At 39.1% G+C, this 17,546-nt stretch overlaps 1 protein-coding gene across 4 annotated transcripts in view; it reads right to left on the bottom strand.

Moving 5' to 3' along the window:
* TBC1D4 (TBC1 domain family member 4) overlaps window positions 1–17,546 on the bottom strand; it is a 251,307-nt gene that overhangs the window by 82,809 nt on the left and 150,952 nt on the right. The window contains exon 1 of one of the 4 annotated variants that reach the window (XM_067713174.1): window positions 5,084–5,196. The exons of the other annotated variants lie outside the window; for them this stretch is intronic. The gene's annotated coding sequence lies outside the window, so the exon portion shown is untranslated. Of the gene's footprint in view, window positions 1–5,083; window positions 5,197–17,546 lie in introns of those variants that run through there. 4 annotated transcript variants of the gene reach the window in all.

Genomic DNA, 17,546 nt, shown 5'->3' with positions numbered 1-17,546 from the left:
GAGCCTGCGCGTCCGGAGCCTGTGCTCCGCAACGGGAGAGGCCACAACAGTGAGAGGCCCGCGTACCGCAATAAAAAAAAAAAAAAAAAGGCTTGTACACAAATATTCATAGATGCCTTAGTCACGATACCCCAAAACTGGAAACAACCCAAATATTCATCGACAAGTGAATGCTCACTAATTGTCAGGGAAAACCACGATAAAATATCGCCTTACACTTGACAGGATGACTATCATCAAAAAGACAAGATATAACAAGTACTGGGGGAGGATGTGGGAAAAAGGAAACCCTTGTGCATTGTTGGTAGGAATGTAAATTGGTGCAGTCACTATGGAAAACAGTATGGAGGTTCCTAAAATATTAAAAATAGATCTACCATATCATCCAGCAATTCCACTTCTGGGTATATATTCAAGAGAAACAAAATCACTCTCTCGAAAAGACACCTGCACCCTCATGTTCATCACAGCATTATTCACAATAGTCAAGACACGGAAACAATCTAAGTCCACCTAAGTGTCTGTCAAAAGATGAATGGATAAAGAAACTGAGATAAATATTATTTAGCCATAAAAAAGGAAATCCTGCCATTTACGACAACATGGATGGACCTTGAGGGCATTATGCTAACTGAAATAAGTCAGACTGAGAAAGGTAAATACTATATGATCTCACTTATATGCGGAATCTTAAAAAAAAACCTCATAGATAAAGAGAACAGATTGGTGATTGCCAGAGGCAGGGGAGGGAGGAATGGGAATGGATGAAGGTAGTAAAAAGGTACAAACTTCCAATTATAAGATAAATAAGTTCTGGGGATGTAATGTACAGCATGGTGGCTAGAGTTAATAATACTATATTGTATATTTGAAACTTGCTAAGAGAGTAGATCTTAAAAGTTCTCACAAGAAAAAAAATCTATAACCATGTGAAGTGAGTGATGTTAATTAAACTTATGGTAATCATTTTGCAATATATACATGTATCAAATCATTAAGTTGCACTCCTTGAACTAAATACAATGCTGTATGTCGCTTATATCTCAATAAAACTGAAGAAAAAAGTGAAAGGATGAACAAAAGATGGTACATTCATACAAAATGAAATACAACTCATTATCTCTCATCTGGTTTTCTGCAATAATCTTTTAATTGGTGTCCCTTGCCCCCTTCAATCTACTCTCAAAAGTAGAAAGGATTCCTTTTTAAACTTGTCATGTTGCTCATCTGCAAATCCTCCAAGCTCCCCATTTCATTAAGAGTAAAAGACAAAATCCCTACAATGTCCTACAGGGCCCTCACCCTCTGCATTTGACATACATATAGATTAAATGTGCACTGTGGCTACACATCCTCCATGTGACCTTTAGACAGTCAACCTGGATTTCGTCTTTTCCTTTTCACCTCGTTTCCTCTGACCTTACTCCTCCCAGCAACCCTCTCTCACTCACTCTGCTCCAGCCCCACTCGCTTCCTGGCTACTCTTTGAACATGCCAGGCAGACTCCTCCCTCAAGGTCTCTGAACTCCAAGTCCGCCCCTAGATAACTGGACGGCTCCCTCCTCATCTCGTTTAAATCCGTGCTCTAATGTCACCTTGAGGCAGCATCCATCCCCTAAACCAAAACACACACACACACATACACACAGAGACACACTGACACAGCCAGCATTCCCCTGGAGTTTTCCCCCATTTTATTACTCTCTATAGCACTTACCTCTTTTAACATTCTGTGTAATTGATTTGCTAGAATGTAAGCCCTAGGAGGGTGGTGATTTCTGTCTCTTTTCCCACATTTTTTCCTTGTATCCCCAAAGCCTAGAGTAAGTCCTGGTACAAAGTAGATCCTCAATATGTGGACTGGGGGGAAAAAACTTGTTTTGGTAATTTCTACCTTTGGAAAAGAGAGATCATCTTATATGCAGGGTTGCTTCACATTCAGACATACAAGGTATTTCTTCCAATATTCTAGCACCAATTCTAAAACCAGAATTTCTTCTCTTTCACATAATTCTTTGGGATATACTGCCAGAACGTTCACAGTTTAAAAATCACAAGACTTTCAGCTTGCTAGTAGAGCATTTCCTATGAAAGAATAAAGTCCAAATGCTATAGGTTCAATGACTCACCCCGAACATTTGACATATCTCCAGGGAAGTCAGATGCTTTGTACTAACACATGATCAACAACCTTAGACCTCTGTCATTTTGTTTTTGCCTTAGTGTCTGACAAGGGCCAAAGCTATGGAGACTGACCTAGACATTCAACCCTGCAAAAAGTACAATGATTCTCGTGGGTTAGGCAAAACCCTAAAACAGATGGCTCCCTCCTTCCTCACTAACCATATTTCGTTAAATACTTTTCATCTGATTTTACAACCCTAGTGCACCTAAATTTCCAAAGTGTCTCTATGGAGTGCAGAATAAGAAATATTATCTGTAGGATTTTTTTTGAACCTGTAGAATTTTGATCTTGTCACAAATATTTGAATGAGTATTAGAGTTAATTCTATCAAGACTGAAAATAAAGTCAGTTTGACCTTAGTTGTATCAATTCCTCTATATTATAAGTTTGTACTTTTTCTCATTGAGAGCTGTTATGTGAAGAACTGATTAGTGGCTGAATTCCTATAGTCTCACAGGACATTTCCCTGTGACCACAGGTAGAAGCTCAATACGTAAATATAATTCAGTTAATGACCCAGTTCATAGAAGCAAAGCTTATCATCTTGACTAAACTGAGTAGGTAATTTAATCTTCCAATAATTTGAATTGTTAACTGCACCATAAAACATAGATTCTAGTTGCCTTTAATATCTTCTCTCAGGTCATGACTAAACGCAGCTTTCAATGACCTGTAAAGAGGCTGGCCTGTGAAACTGATCTAACAACATTCAGCTCTGTTATTGCTTATAAGTGGAACACACACATGTAAGTTAACATTACACAGCCCCTGCCTACACACTCAGAGCCCATACCAGAAGGGACACACTGATAAAGAAAGGACAGTAGAATATCCACAGTGGGAAACTGAGTTATCAGAGAACCATGAAAACTTCCTGAGACATTTATTTGAGATCAATCAGAAGCAACACAAGAGAAACACAAAATCTCTATCCAGGGGCTTCCCTGGTGGTGCAGTGGTTGAGAATCTGCCTGCCAATGCAGGGTTCGAGCCCTGGTCTGGGAAGATCCCACATGCCGCGGAGCAACTAGGCCCGTGAACCACAACTACTGAGCCTGCGCGTCTGGAGCCTGTGCTCCACAACAAGAGAGGCCGCGATAGTGAGAGGCCCGCACACCGCAATGAAGAGTGGACCCCACTTGCCGCAACTAGAGAAAGCCCTCGCACAGAAACGAAGACCCAACACAGCCAAAAATAACATAAATAAATAAATAAAAATTTTTTTTTAAAATGCTTCCCTGAAACCAATTCAGGAGTTTGGGTTTAAAAAAAAAAAAAAATCTCTATCCAGTACTTGCACATACACAAGACATTTTGGGAAAACACTATTCTCCTATAGGACAGTGTTAACTGACATATATTTAGATTTTGATTTAGATGTGTTTTTGAATGAATTTGACTCCTTGCATGTATCACATCTTTCAACGTCTTTTTTTCTCTTTACCGTTAATGCTATAAGCTCCTAAGTGAAAGACTGAGTTGTGGTGATTTTGTGTCTTACTAGAGTTCTTCCATATGACCACTGGGAGAGAATTCTGTGCTCAGAAAAAACTGAGTGACAGTTGTCAGCAAACAAAAATATACAAAGAGTGAACAACCACCTAGAACCCTGATGAAAGCTCTCCAGGATTGAGATGGGGTTAGTAAATTCCTGTTGATAACACAAGAGAGATCTGGCACTCCTCAGAATAGAGAGCTGAGGCTTTCCACTCTGCTCAGTGCTCATCCCAACTAGGAAGTGAATGTGTGTTGCAAGAATGTCTTCAGACGCTAGGAGACACCTCAAGCTACACGCTCGGGGTTCGTACTCTAGTTATTAGTACTCTGGCTATGAATAATGCAACTGCTTAGAATCTGCCTGCGTCTCACAGAGTCTGATGAAAATTCAATGCCAATTCAAGGCAAAGTTTTTATTGTATGGCAGCATATAATTTTAACACAAAATAACAATAATGAAAAGGGAGTTAATGATCCCTCTACCCAGGAATTAAGAGATTTCTTCTCTCTCCCCTGATCTGCCAGGAATTTGTGTCATTCTGCTTTCTAGAGTTTCCTTGCCAGTAAAGTAAGGGATGAGAAAGATGCTCAACAAGATCTCACCTAAATCCAAATTTCTATGGGTTTATTTTAGCATTGATGTCAATATAGGAACAAAATAAAAGAAGATGGAAGGGGGCTTCCCTGGTGGCGCAGTGGTTGAGAGTCCGCCTGCCGATGCAGGGGACACGGGTTCGTGCCCCAGTCCAGGAGGATCCCACATGCCGCGGATCGGCTAGGCCCGTGAGCCACGGCCATTGAGCCTGCGCGTCCGGAGCCTGTGCTCTGCGATGGGAGAGGAGGCCACAGCAGTGAGAGGCCCGCATACCGCAAAAAATAATAATAATAATAAAATAATAAATAAATAAATAAAAGAAGATGGAAAATCATCTCTATTATTAAGCCAGAAATATTGTAAGTCATTGACATTATTCACTTCCATTGACACACAATAACCAATTTCAACAAGCGATAAAATAAATGGGGCTTTTTTCAAATGCCTCATGATATTCAGAAAAAGCACAGGGCCACCTTTAGCTAGTATTCTGTCCTTACACCTTCAGTGATCTCACTAAAAGAATATAAGTTCAAGTATCAAAATTCAGACATTAAAGCAATTCCTCACTCTAGAGAAAAGAAAAATTGCCACTAGATTCCTGGATGTCAGGCTGTTGTTTCTCATTAATTAATTATCATAATTAGTTATCACATTCCAAGAAATCCAATGGTATTGTAAAAACTACACTTCACCTGACTTCACAAGGAAATAAATTCTACAAGTACCACACACTGATGTTTAAAGTCCTAAGCAAACCCAAGGGAAAGAAGTCTGGATACTGAAAAAGCACAAAGGAAAGATACCTTTGGTCAGGAAGCAAGCTGAAATTTGGAGTCGTCCTCCAAGAGCAGTGAATATGCCAAACTGATGTAATCCTTAGTATTAGCTCTCTGTCGCACTTAAGAAGTTCTCTTTCATTCCAGATAAGCCAGCAGTAATTTTGCTGCATTTGTTCAAGTCGATGTTATCACTGAGCAGCCAATTATAAAACTTCCTGGGAATAACCGTTATTGCTTCAAAAGTAAAGTATTTCCTGACTCTGCAATCAGGAAACACAGTGATTGTTCAGGGCTAAAGAACAGACTCTCTAGCTTTCTTTAAAAAGAAGCATTTTAAATTTGAGTACCCCTGTCTTTCTTATGCTGTTTAAATAATCACGTGTCCAAGGCTTATTAATTATGAAGGTAGGAGAAAATTAATCTATAATACAATGTCTTCTTTCTTCATAGAGTTCATTGATAAACAGATGAACTTCAGCAAACATTTAAAAATGGATACAAATATGAATATGAAAATAAGCCTCTTAAGACATATTTAAAGCAAAAAAAAATAACTGGGTAAATTCTTTCACAATGGACATGAGCTTGGCTGCTTGATTCATTATTAATCTTTTTATAATAATTATAGTAGGCACAGCAAGATTTTGATAAGCCCAAAAAAGAGGGAAAAGGTGTAAAAAACAGTTGAGGAAAAAATACTAGGAAACATTTCAAGTAAATTGCAAAAACCCTGCCAAATGAGAAGAATTAATCATTTAAACTAGTCTCAATCAAAGAGAGACAGTAAGGAAAAGAAATGTATTTGCTTTGGAAGTAATACATGCCATTAGGGGACGGATAGATTTCCTTTCTAATTCTGTTTTACTTAAGAAACTATTAAGATCAGTTCAGCATTTTGAAAAAAGACTGATTTGATTTTGGAAGATATATACGTGCCATGAAATAGTTCATTTACATTAAGGAAAAAAATCACCATTATTTAAGAACCCATGAAGATGTTCCAGCCCCAGTTACTTTGGAAGAACACTCAGTCTGTGTTGTCATTTTTAAGGTGACGTTGTCTGACAATCTCAATAAGAAATAAAACTGATTTTTAAACCATTTTAACTTTTATCCAAAAGTACTTCAGTGATTCTTTAATATATAAACTATTATTTTAAAGTAAACCTTACACAGTAAAAAAGAGGTCTAATTATCACTAGGTCTAGAGTCAAAATCGACTGGAATAATACAGTGGTCTTAAAATCACAGAATTTAAAAGTTGAAGGCACTCTTATGGAATCACCCGTCCCCACTATCTTGTTTTACAGATGGGGAAACAAACGGTTTACATTAAAAGTTCAACCATGGGGCTTCCCTGGTAGCACAGTGGTTAAGAACCCACCTGCCAATGCAGAGGACACGGGTTAGAGCTCTGGTGGGGGAAGATCCCACGTGCTGCGGAGCAACTAAGCCCGTATGCCACAGTTACTGAGCCTGCGCTCTAGAGCCCATGAGCCACAACTACTGAGCCCACGAGCCACAACTGTTGAAGCCCATGCACCTAGAGCACATGCTCTGCAACAAGAGAAGCCACCGCAAGGAGAAGCCCGCACACCACAAGGAAGAGTAGCCCCCGCTCACTGCAACTAGAGAAAGCCCGCATGCAACAAGACCCAACGCAGCCAAAAATAAATAAATTAAATAAATAAATTTATAAAAGAAAAAAAAAGTTAAACCATGAAAGAATAATGAGATTACAAGTAACGAGACTCTTTGGCGCCAAAGAAAGCAAGAATATCTCTACTACTTACACTGCAGTCATACAATTGCTTGGGTTTGAGTCTTGGGCTTCAGCCAAGACAGTTTCCTCTCAGATTAGGCTTTGGTTCTTAGATATTCTCAGCCCCTTTGCTCCAAACTCATTTTTGGCTCAGCGCTTCTCTGTTGTTTCCTGGTGGCCTCTGAGTTAGTTCAAGCATCAGAGAGAGAAATTCCCTGAACTTCCTACCAAGTTCTCCCGTCCTATTCTGTCTCACTGCTCTTATCTTTGAATACCTTCTCCGAAAGATATGACTTGTGCCTTTATGACCGTTCAAAATTTGAAGAAGTGATCAGATGTAAAATAAACGAGGGTAACTCACAGGAAATCCGGGGCCTCATAATTTTGATTAAGAGAATGGAATGTCCTCAGTAGTGGCTACAGAGAAATAAGACAGAAGATGGGGTGGGTGAGAATTTAGATGGCAAAGGACAGACAAGGACAGTCCTTTTCAATTCCCCTTTCGAAAGCAAACTCATTCTTTTAAAAGTGGATTACTCGGGACTTCCCTGGTGGTGCAGTGGTTAAGAATCTGCCTGCCAATGCAGGGGACACGGGTTCAAGCTCTGTTCTGGAAAGATCCCACATGCCATGGGCCAACTAAGCCTGTGTGCCACAACTACTGAGCCTGCACTCTAGACCCGCGAGCCACAACTATGGAGCCCGTGAGTCACAACTACTGAAGCCCGCGCACCTAGAGTCCGTGCTCTGCAACAAGGAGAAGCCCACGCACCACAACAAAGAGTAGTCCCCACTCGCTGCAACTAGAGAAAGCCTGCACACAGCAACAAAGACCCAATGCAGCCAAAAAAAATTAATTAATTAATTTTTTAAAAAGTGGATTAGTCCACAGCATGGCATATTAGAAAAGTACATAACATGCAATTAGAGGTCTAGAGTTTAAAGCCCCATTCTGTTATCTATGATTATCTGTAGAAAAGACACCATATCCTGGTTTTTCATCTGCAAAATTGGAATCACAATGTTTATGTCAAAGGTAACCTGGGAAAATTAAACTAAAAGTGCAAATGTGCCTGACACAGTGCTAGGACAGTGAAAACATTCAACAATGTTTAATTAAATCTAAAATGTAAGTCTGACTTGTACTGTGTAAGGAGATGAAGGAAGTGAGAAGCTGTTGCTAAATTAAAAAACATTGCCTTTGTGAAAGTTAAATTGTAGTAGGGGGTATAGAATTAATAAGTAAAACATAAAGGATTTGAGATAGTAAAAACTGCCAATGAGAAAAATAATGCCCAGAAGGTGGGACAGAAAATTTGGAGGGGGTGGCAGAACAGCTGCAATTTTAGAGAAAGGTGTCTCTATAAAATATTTGAGTAAAAACCTGAAGTCAGCAAGAAGGTGAGCCATACAGATATCTGAGGGAGGAACATTCCAGGCAGATAGCACACCAAGTACGAAGGCCATGAAGCAGAAATTCGCCTGGCATGTTCAGGGAACAGTGAGGAGTCCATGTGGCTGGATGCGAGTGAGGCAGCAGATTACTGAAGAGGCCACTGTGGGGAACAGGGGCATCTAAATCATGCAGGACCTTGAAAGGACTCTGGCTTTTACTCTTGGTGAGACAGATAGCCATTGCAGAGTGCTGAGTTACATGTTTAAAGAATCCCTTTGCCTGCTGTATGGAGAACAGATGGCAAGGATAAGGGGGCAGAAGCCTACTGCACCCAGGATGAGGCAACGGTGGTTCACAGAAGAACAGCAAGGGACGGGGTAAGAAGAAGCAGGCTTCTGAATATAATTTTAAAGGCACAGTCAACATGATTTGGGGATAGATCTAACGTGGATTGTAAAAGAAGGAGAGGAGGCATGGATGAACTTTATGGGTTTTGGCCAGAGGAACTAGAGTGAGGGATGGGGATGGCTTAAGAGAGTAGGAGCTTAGCTTTGGATTGTTAGTTTTGAGAAGCTTACAGACATCCAACGGGTGATGTCAGTAGGCAGTTGAGTACATGGAGCTCAGGGGTGAGGACAGAGCTGAGAAAGAAAAATTGGAAGATATTAGCATATAAATAGCATGTAAAGCCATGCAATTAGAGGAGTCCATCAAAAAAGTGTGCACAGATGACACAGAGAGACAGAGCAAGAGGAAGAGAGACATGGTGAGCTAGGCAGAGAGAGAAATATCTCCAGGAACCAAGCCCTGAGGCGCACGATGACTATAGTTTAGGAGATGGAGAGATATGAGCAAAGGAAAATACATCAAGAGACACAGGTAAAACCAGAAATGAATGGTATCCAGAAGCCAAGAAAGAAAGGTTTCCAAGAAGGAGGGGGTAAGCACTATGAGATCATAGGTGACTTTGACAAGAAAAGTTTTGGTGGCACTTAGGGCAAAAGCCTTACTGGAGTAGGTTTGAAAGAAAATTTTAGGAACAAAATCCAAAACATTAGGTACAGACAAGCTTTTAGGGCTGTAGCTAGAGGTACAAGTGAGTCAAAAGAGGGTTCTCTTATAGATGGGAGAAATGACAGCTTCCAATAGAGAATTTCCAACAGTGAAGGGGAAATTGATGCTGTAGAGAAACAGAGTAGCACTGCAAGCAACATCTTTAAGTAGGCAAGAGGGGACAGTGGAAGACTTTGAACTGACCCAGGGCATGGAAAGTTCATCTCAAAAGGTGCAAATGCAGGAAGACATAGTGGTGGGAGTTTGGAGAATTTGTCCTCTGACTGCTTTAATTTCTCAGTAAAACTGAAAGCATAATCATCACCTGAGGTAAGGATGGGGAAGAAGATCAAATGACTATTGATCAGTAAACATTTAATTTAATTCAAGTCTGACTGTAGGCAAAATTGTGAGGTGATGGTATCTTGAGAGCCCTCAAGCTTCACTTTCTGTGTTCGGATGATGTGGAAATGTGACTTCTACAACTCCTTCATGGAGACATTGCATTTTAACCTAAGTTTTAACTTGAGAACTGAAGTATCTTAGATGAAACTCAGGAATCAACCAGAAATTAGAAGAGAGGTTTTTGTACCCTGAAATGAAACAATGCAGGTAAACAGTGTTTTCTGCCTAGGATGAGATTGGGAGCCAACCTTGTAAGTAACAGTTGTATAAGAAATGAATTTTGGAAAAAGTTCACGTGTGGTAGGGAAAAAAAGTGTTCTGTACCTTACCAAAATAAGAATAACACAGTTTGATTATACAATATTTGTGTCACTTGTGAAAAATAATTCTATATTTCTTTTTTTGGACATGGATATTTATACAGATATGACCAAAAAAGGTGAAGTAAGCAGAGTCACCAATGCAAGAAAATCAAACTTCTTACAAACATGTAATCAAGAAAGTTAATCTCTTACTTTCTAACTATAGAAACACAGAATAGGGGCATCTAAGAAACAATCCTGAAAAGCTGTTATTTATTACCTTATGCTGGCACTATGAGACCCCCTTTCAAATGCAGCAATATCCCTCTACCCAACCACAAAGCACTTTCAATGTGAGATCAACCTACTACCTGTTTATTCGACAGAATGCTTTGTATTCATCAAATCAGTCCTATTATTTGCTTAATGCTCACATTTTTAAAAATATACAATTCAAAATCAGTAAACCTCTAGCCAGGGTAACTAAGAAGAGAGGACACAAATTACTAATATTAGAAATGAAAGAGGGGACATCGCTACAGATCCCATGGAAATTAAAAGCATAATAAAAGAATACTATGAACAACTCCATGACCAGAAATTCGATATCCTAGATGAAATGGACCATTTCCTTGAATGCTACAATCTGCCAAAATGCATACAAGAATAAATAAATGATCTGAATAGGCCTAAATCGAATCAATAGTTAATAATCTTCTAAAACAGAAAGCACCAGGCTCAGATGGATACACTGGTGAATTCTGTCATTTAAGAACAAAATGATACCAATCCTCCATAATCTCTTTCAGAAGATAGAAGCAGAGAAAATACTTCCTAATTCATTCTATGAGGCCAGCATTACCTAAAATCAAAACAAGACAAAGACAGTATGAGAAAACTACAGCCCAATATCTCTCATGAATATAGATGCAAAAATCCTTAACAAAATACTAGCATACCAAATCCAGAAAAGTATAAAATGAATTATATACCAGGACCAAGTAGGATCTATCCCAAGTATGTAAAGGTGGTTCAACATTCAAAAATCGATTAATGTAATCTATCACATCAACAGACTAAAAAAAAAAAAAAAAATCACATGATCATATCAATAGAAGCAGAAAAAGCATTTGACAAAATCCATCACCCATGGTAAAAACTCTCAAGAAACCAAGAATACAGGAATAGAGGGGAATTTCTTCAACAATCTAGAAAAAAATCTACAGCTAGCATCATACTTAATGGAGAGAAACTCAAAGCTTTCCCACTGAGATCCAGTACACGGCAAGGATATACTCTCTCAACATTCTTTTTCAACATCATACTAGAAGTCCTTGCTAATAGGCAAGAAAAGGAAACTAAAGGTATACAGATTGGAAGGGAAGAAATAAAACTGTCTGTTCTGAGATGACATGATTGTCTGTAGAAAATCTGAAATAAAAATTTACCAAAAAAACAGCCTCTAGGTCCATCCACATCTCTACAAATGACCCAATTTCATTCCTTTTTATGACTGAGTAATATTCTATTGTATATATGTACCACATCTTCTTTATCCATTTCTCTGTCAATGGGCATTTAGGTTGCTTCCATGACCTGGCTATTGTAAACAGTACTGCAGTGAACATTGGGGTGCATGTGTCTTTTTGACACATCATCACCTGGAACACCTCCTGGAACTAATAAGTGATTATAGTAAGGTTGCATGATACAGGGTTAATATACAAAAGTCAATTGCTTTCCTATATGCCAGCAATGAACAAGTGAATTTTGAAATTAAAAACACAATACCATTTACATTAGCACCCCAAACGTGAATATTTAGGTAAAAAATCTAACAAAATATGTATAAGATCTATATGAGACCTACAAGACTCTGATGAACATGATCAAGGTAAAGCTAAATAAATGGAGAGATATTCCATGTTCATGAGTAGGAAGACTTGATATTGTCCAGATGTCAACTTGATCTATAAATTCAATGCAATCACAGTCAAATCCCAGCAAGTTGTTTTACAGACATTGACAAACTTATTCTACGGTGATATGGAGAGGCAAGCAACCCAGAATAGCCAACACAATATTAAAGGAGAAGAACAAAGTTGAAGGACTGATGCTATCTGATTTCAAGATTTACTATAAAGCTATGATAATCAAGACAGTGTGGTATTGGCAAAACAACAGACAAATAGATTCATGAAACATAATAAAGAGCCCAGAAATAGTCTCACATAAATATAGTCAACTGATCTTTGACAGAGGAGTAAAGACAACATAACGGAGCAAAGATAGCCTCTTCACAAACGGTTCTGGAATGACTGGGCATCCACATGCCAAAAAAAAATTTATCTAGACACAGACATTAAACCCTTTACAAAAATTAACTCAAAATCTAGAAAACCCAGATGACCTTGGGTATGGTGATGCCTTTTTAGATACAACACCAAAGACACAATCTATGAGCCAAAGCAATATTGAGGGGGAAAAAAAGAGCTGGAGGAATCAGACTCCCTGACTTCAGACTATACTACAAAGTTACAGTAATCAAGACAATATGGTACTGCCTCAAAAACAGAAATATAGATCAGTGGAACAGGATAGAAAGCCCAGAGATAAACCCACTCACCTATGGTCAACTAATCTATGACAAAGGAGGCAAGGATATATAATGGAGAAAAAACAGTCTCTTCAAGAAGTGGTGCTGGGAAAACTGGACAGCTACATGGAAAAGAATGAAATTAGAACACTTCCTAACACCATACACAAAAACAAACTCAAAATGGATTAGAGACTGGACACTATGTAATAAGACCAGACACCATAAAACTCTTAGAAGAAAACATAGGAAGAACACTCTTTGACATAAATCACAGCACTATCTTTTTTGACCCACCTCCTAGAGTAATGGAAATAAAAACAAAAATAAACAAATGGGACCTAATGAAACTTAAAAGCTTTTGCACAGCGAAGGAAACTATAAACAAGACGAAAAGACAACACTCAGAATGGGAGAAAATATTTGCAAAGAAATCAACGGACAAAGGATTAATCTCCAAAATATATAAACAGCTCATGAAGCTCAATATTAAAGAAAAAACAACCCAATCAAAAAATGGACAGGAAAAAAAAAATGGGCAGAAGACCTAAATAGACATTTCTCCAAAGACATACAGATGGCCAAGAAGCACATGAAAAGCTGCTCAACATCACTAATTATTAGAGATATGCAAATCAAAACTACAATGAGGTATCATCTCACACCAGTCAGAATGGGCATCATCAGAAAATCTACAAACAACAAATGCTGGAGAGGGTGTGGAGCAACAGGAACTTTCATACATTGCTGGTGGGAATGAAAAATGGTTCAGTCATTTTGGAAGACAGTTTGGTGTTTTCTTACAAAACTAAACATACTGTTTTTTTTTACAAAACTAAACATACTCACGATACGATCCAGCAATCTCACTCCTTGGTATTTACCCAAAGAAGTTGAAAACTTATACCCACAAAAAAATAACTGGCACACAGAGGTTTTAAGCAGGTTTATTCATAATTACCAAAACTTGGCAGCGACCAAGATGTCCTTCAGGAGGTGAATGAATAAATAAACTGTCATACATCCAGACACTGGAACATTATTCAGGGCTAAAAAGAAATGATCTATCAAGCTATGAAAAGACATGGAAGAAACTTAAATGCATATTACTAAGTGAAAGAAGCCAATCTGAAAAGGCTACATATTGTATGACTGCAATTATATGACATTCTGGAAAAGGCAAAACTATAGGGACAATAAAAAAGTTCAGTGGTTGCAGGGATGGGGATGGCAGACGAAAAGCACAGAGAATTTTATGACAGTGAAAATACTCTCTGTGATACTGTAATGATGGATATATATCATTATAAATGTGTCAATACCCAAAATGTTCAACACCAAGAGTGAACCCTAAAAAAAAAGAGTGAACCGTAAGGTAAACTAGGGACTTTGGGTGATTATAATGTGTCAGTGTAGGCTTATGTTTGGTAACAAATGGACAATTCTGGAGAGTGATGCTGATAATGGAGGAGGCTATGCATGTGGCAAGGCAGGGGGGTATACAGGAAATCTCTGTACCTTCCTCTCTATTTTGTTGTGGATGGACCTTAAAATTGCTCTAAAGAAATAAACTTTTATTTTAAAAAGTATACAGTTCAAGGACTTCTCTGGTGGTGCAGTGGTTAAGAATCCGCCTGCCAATGCAGAGGACATGGGTTCGAGCCCTGGTCCGGGAAGATCCCACATGCCATGGAGCAACTAAGCCCGTGTGCCCCAACTACTGAACCCGTGTGCCCCAACTACTGAAGCCCACGCACCTAGAGTCCATGCTCCACAACAAGAGAAGCCATCGCAGTGAGAAGCCCACGCACTGCAACGAAGAGTAGCCCCTGCTCACCACAACCAGAGAAAAGCCACTAAGCCCGTGTGCCACAACTACTGAACCCATGTGCCACAACTACTGAAGCCCGCACACCTAGAGCCCGTGCTCCACAACAAGAGAAGCCACCACAATGAGAAGTCCACACACTGCAACGAAGAGTAGCCCCTGCTCACCACCAGAGAAAAGCCCGCGTGCAGCAACGAAGACCGAACACGGCCAAAATAAATACATAAATAAATTAAAACTTACTTAAAAAAAAAAGAAAGTATTCAGTTCAATACTATTTGTATTTACTCCAACAAACACTAGAGGGAGCTTTCTCACATGAACTAGTTTACCTAAGCAAAAAATTTTTTAAAAAATGAAAAGGTTTTTTATAAAACTGAAACAATGCCACTGTTTATAAAATATCATTACCACTGTTCCCATATTAGTCTTAGAATATTAACCACTGCTAAGTAAATTAACTGGAATTTTAACTGATTAGACAAGTTTGGCAATAAAATTAGTAAGTTAATAAAATAAAGTTAAACTGAAAAAATTAGAGTATATCAATATCAGCCCTTGATAACATTTAATCTGTCAGACATTTTCAAACAGGACATAATAAACATAATAAGAAAGATACGTCTTGATTCTTCATCACGATATGTGAAAGTATGGTCATCGAAACAAAATGCTAAAACGGGACACTGGATAAGTAGTTTTAACTTATGAAATGTCTGAACTCTTGAGAAGAGAGCCTTTTGAGCAATGGTTGGTTGTGAAATGTAATGGGTCTCTGGGAAAGAGGCAAGAGAGGTTAAACCCAGAGGGACCTGGACGTGACAAGCTCAAGCTGAGATCAGGCGATAAAGCTGTAATGTTATCAAAAAGCAAAAACTGCCGTGAGTTTCTCAGAAACCTATTTTTGTCCTGGCCTTCCGTATTATTTCAGATATTTATACCCCTACAGGAGTGGTGAACGAGCATCTTGCGAATGAGAATAATCCGACATTCTTGAACTTTTATTCAGCGGCATCAGTGACTTGTAGACATTATTAACCCCTAAATGTGTGAATGTCTCCCTTTTTCAAAGAGGAAAAGTCCTAACCCACCACTACCCAAGGATAAAAAGGAAAACATACATTTGCCGCTCTCCAAAACTAGGCTGGAAGGAAGGGCAATCACAAGGAAACAGATGCCAGATCTCTAATCTGACTTGCCCTTCCCGTGGGTGAAAGGAAAAGCTCGTCTCCGCATAATAACTGCTCACCTTGGAGCGCCCTTCTGTGCCACCTCCAACCCTCACAGTGGAGGTAAAACTCCTGAAAACAACATGAGTCACAATGGACTGATGCTCCTGGTGAAATGAAAAATTAACACAATGAAATCTTTCTTCTTTTTAAATAAATTTACTTATTTATTTTTGGCTGAATTGGGTCTTCGTTGCTGCGCGCGGGCTTTTCTCTAGTTGTGGCGAGCAGAGGCTACTCTTCGTTGTGGCGCAGGGGTTTCTCGTTGCAGTGGCTTCTCTTGTTGTGGAGCATGGGCTCTAGAGTGCAGGCTCAGTAGTTGTGGCTTGTGGGCTCAGTAGCTGTGGCACACGGGCTTAGTTGCTCCACCGCATGTGGGATCTTCCCGGACCGGGGCTCGAACCCGTGTCCCCTCCATTGGCAGGTGGATTCTTAACCACTGTGCCACCAGGGAAGTCCTACAATGAAATCTTGCATCAAGACTTGCCTTTTGGGCCTGCATTCCTTCTTTCTGCTTGGGACATGGTGAATTTACCGAGAACAGTTTCTGATCAGAGAAAACTTTTTTTTTCAGAGCTGATACAGGCTGTTTAAAGATATTCTTCTTTGTTCATTAAATATCAAATAAATCCCCCCCTCCCCTTCTTTGTGTGATCCGGCTAAATGATACCCAAGGAAAGCATATAATGGTTTAGGTGATACAAACCACCCCAGTTTCCTGTTACCTTTGATTGAAGAAATCAATGAAATGCTTGAGCTTTTCAGACCTGGAGAAAGAACACATTCTGACTATGCACCTCACAGGCATCTGACTTAAAACCAGACTAATAAATATAGTACTCCCAAAGCAATAAACCTTTACCTTTGAGTTCTCTGAAATGTCACCAGATTGCTTGAAAGCCACCTGGATGAGTGCACTGTGTCATGACTAACCTTTGCCCAGCAGAAACACAGACTTATCCACCCTTGGACATGACCTGTGGACAGAGATCTTCTCTCCCCTTCAACAAAACTCAATCACATGACGCCATTACCTTTCAATTAATTGATCTTTCATAAATTTGTTAAGATTTCAAGTAAACAGTGGTATCTCAAAGCCTCTCACCACAAAAGTATTTTTACTTATCAAATTTCATGGATGTCAAACATTTAACTGCCAAATTTTAATTCCTTGAAGGAAACTCTCACTTTAGAATTTTAAGTATTGTTAAGTGTCACAACAGAATGTGTGGCACTGAAATATTTATCATGATGTAACAGCCTTAATTTTCTAATACCCCAAATGCTTCCTCATATCTATTTCCAAAGCATTAATAATTACAGCAATGCTTCAAGGCTGACATTATAATCAACTTGACTGGAGATAAAAGAAATTAAGGAAATCTGATCAGTGACAACTAATAATTGGCCTATATAGTGTGATAATGCGACAAGAGTTAATTTTCATTAAAATTTTCCACAGGATCTATCTGAGCTGCGTCTTGCAAAAATGTTTAACTTCGAAGTCAGAAAGCAAATTCAAAGCAAACCAGCAGTCCTCATATTTTTCATACACGGATGGCTTTCAAGAAAGAATAAGATGATTCTTATCATAAATCATTTATGAAGGACTTATCAGGTGAAACAGGCACTGTTTTATCTAAATAGCACCCAGCTTAATTTAGAAGAAATGGTTCTAGTGGACGCTGCCAATCCTTGCACCCTCCCCCAGCCCAATCTCCCCACCCCCACAAAGTAGGCCACAATGGAGGGCATGTAATCTCGATGGGACCAGTGACAGATATAGGGGTTGCCATGTGACCCAAGCCAAGTCAATCTGAGCAGCTCCCTAGTATTTTCCAAACAGAAGGAGAGACACAACTGTTTTGCATCTGAGGTCTCATGCTGTTGAGGAAGTTCGTCTGGTCCACAACAGG

Source organism: Pseudorca crassidens, chromosome 18, assembly GCF_039906515.1.
Source record: "Pseudorca crassidens isolate mPseCra1 chromosome 18, mPseCra1.hap1, whole genome shotgun sequence".
Classification (NCBI taxonomy): domain Eukaryota; kingdom Metazoa; phylum Chordata; class Mammalia; order Artiodactyla; family Delphinidae; genus Pseudorca; species Pseudorca crassidens.
The sequence above is the reverse complement of the archived record's forward strand: the minus strand, read 5'-3'. Positions and strand labels throughout refer to the sequence as shown.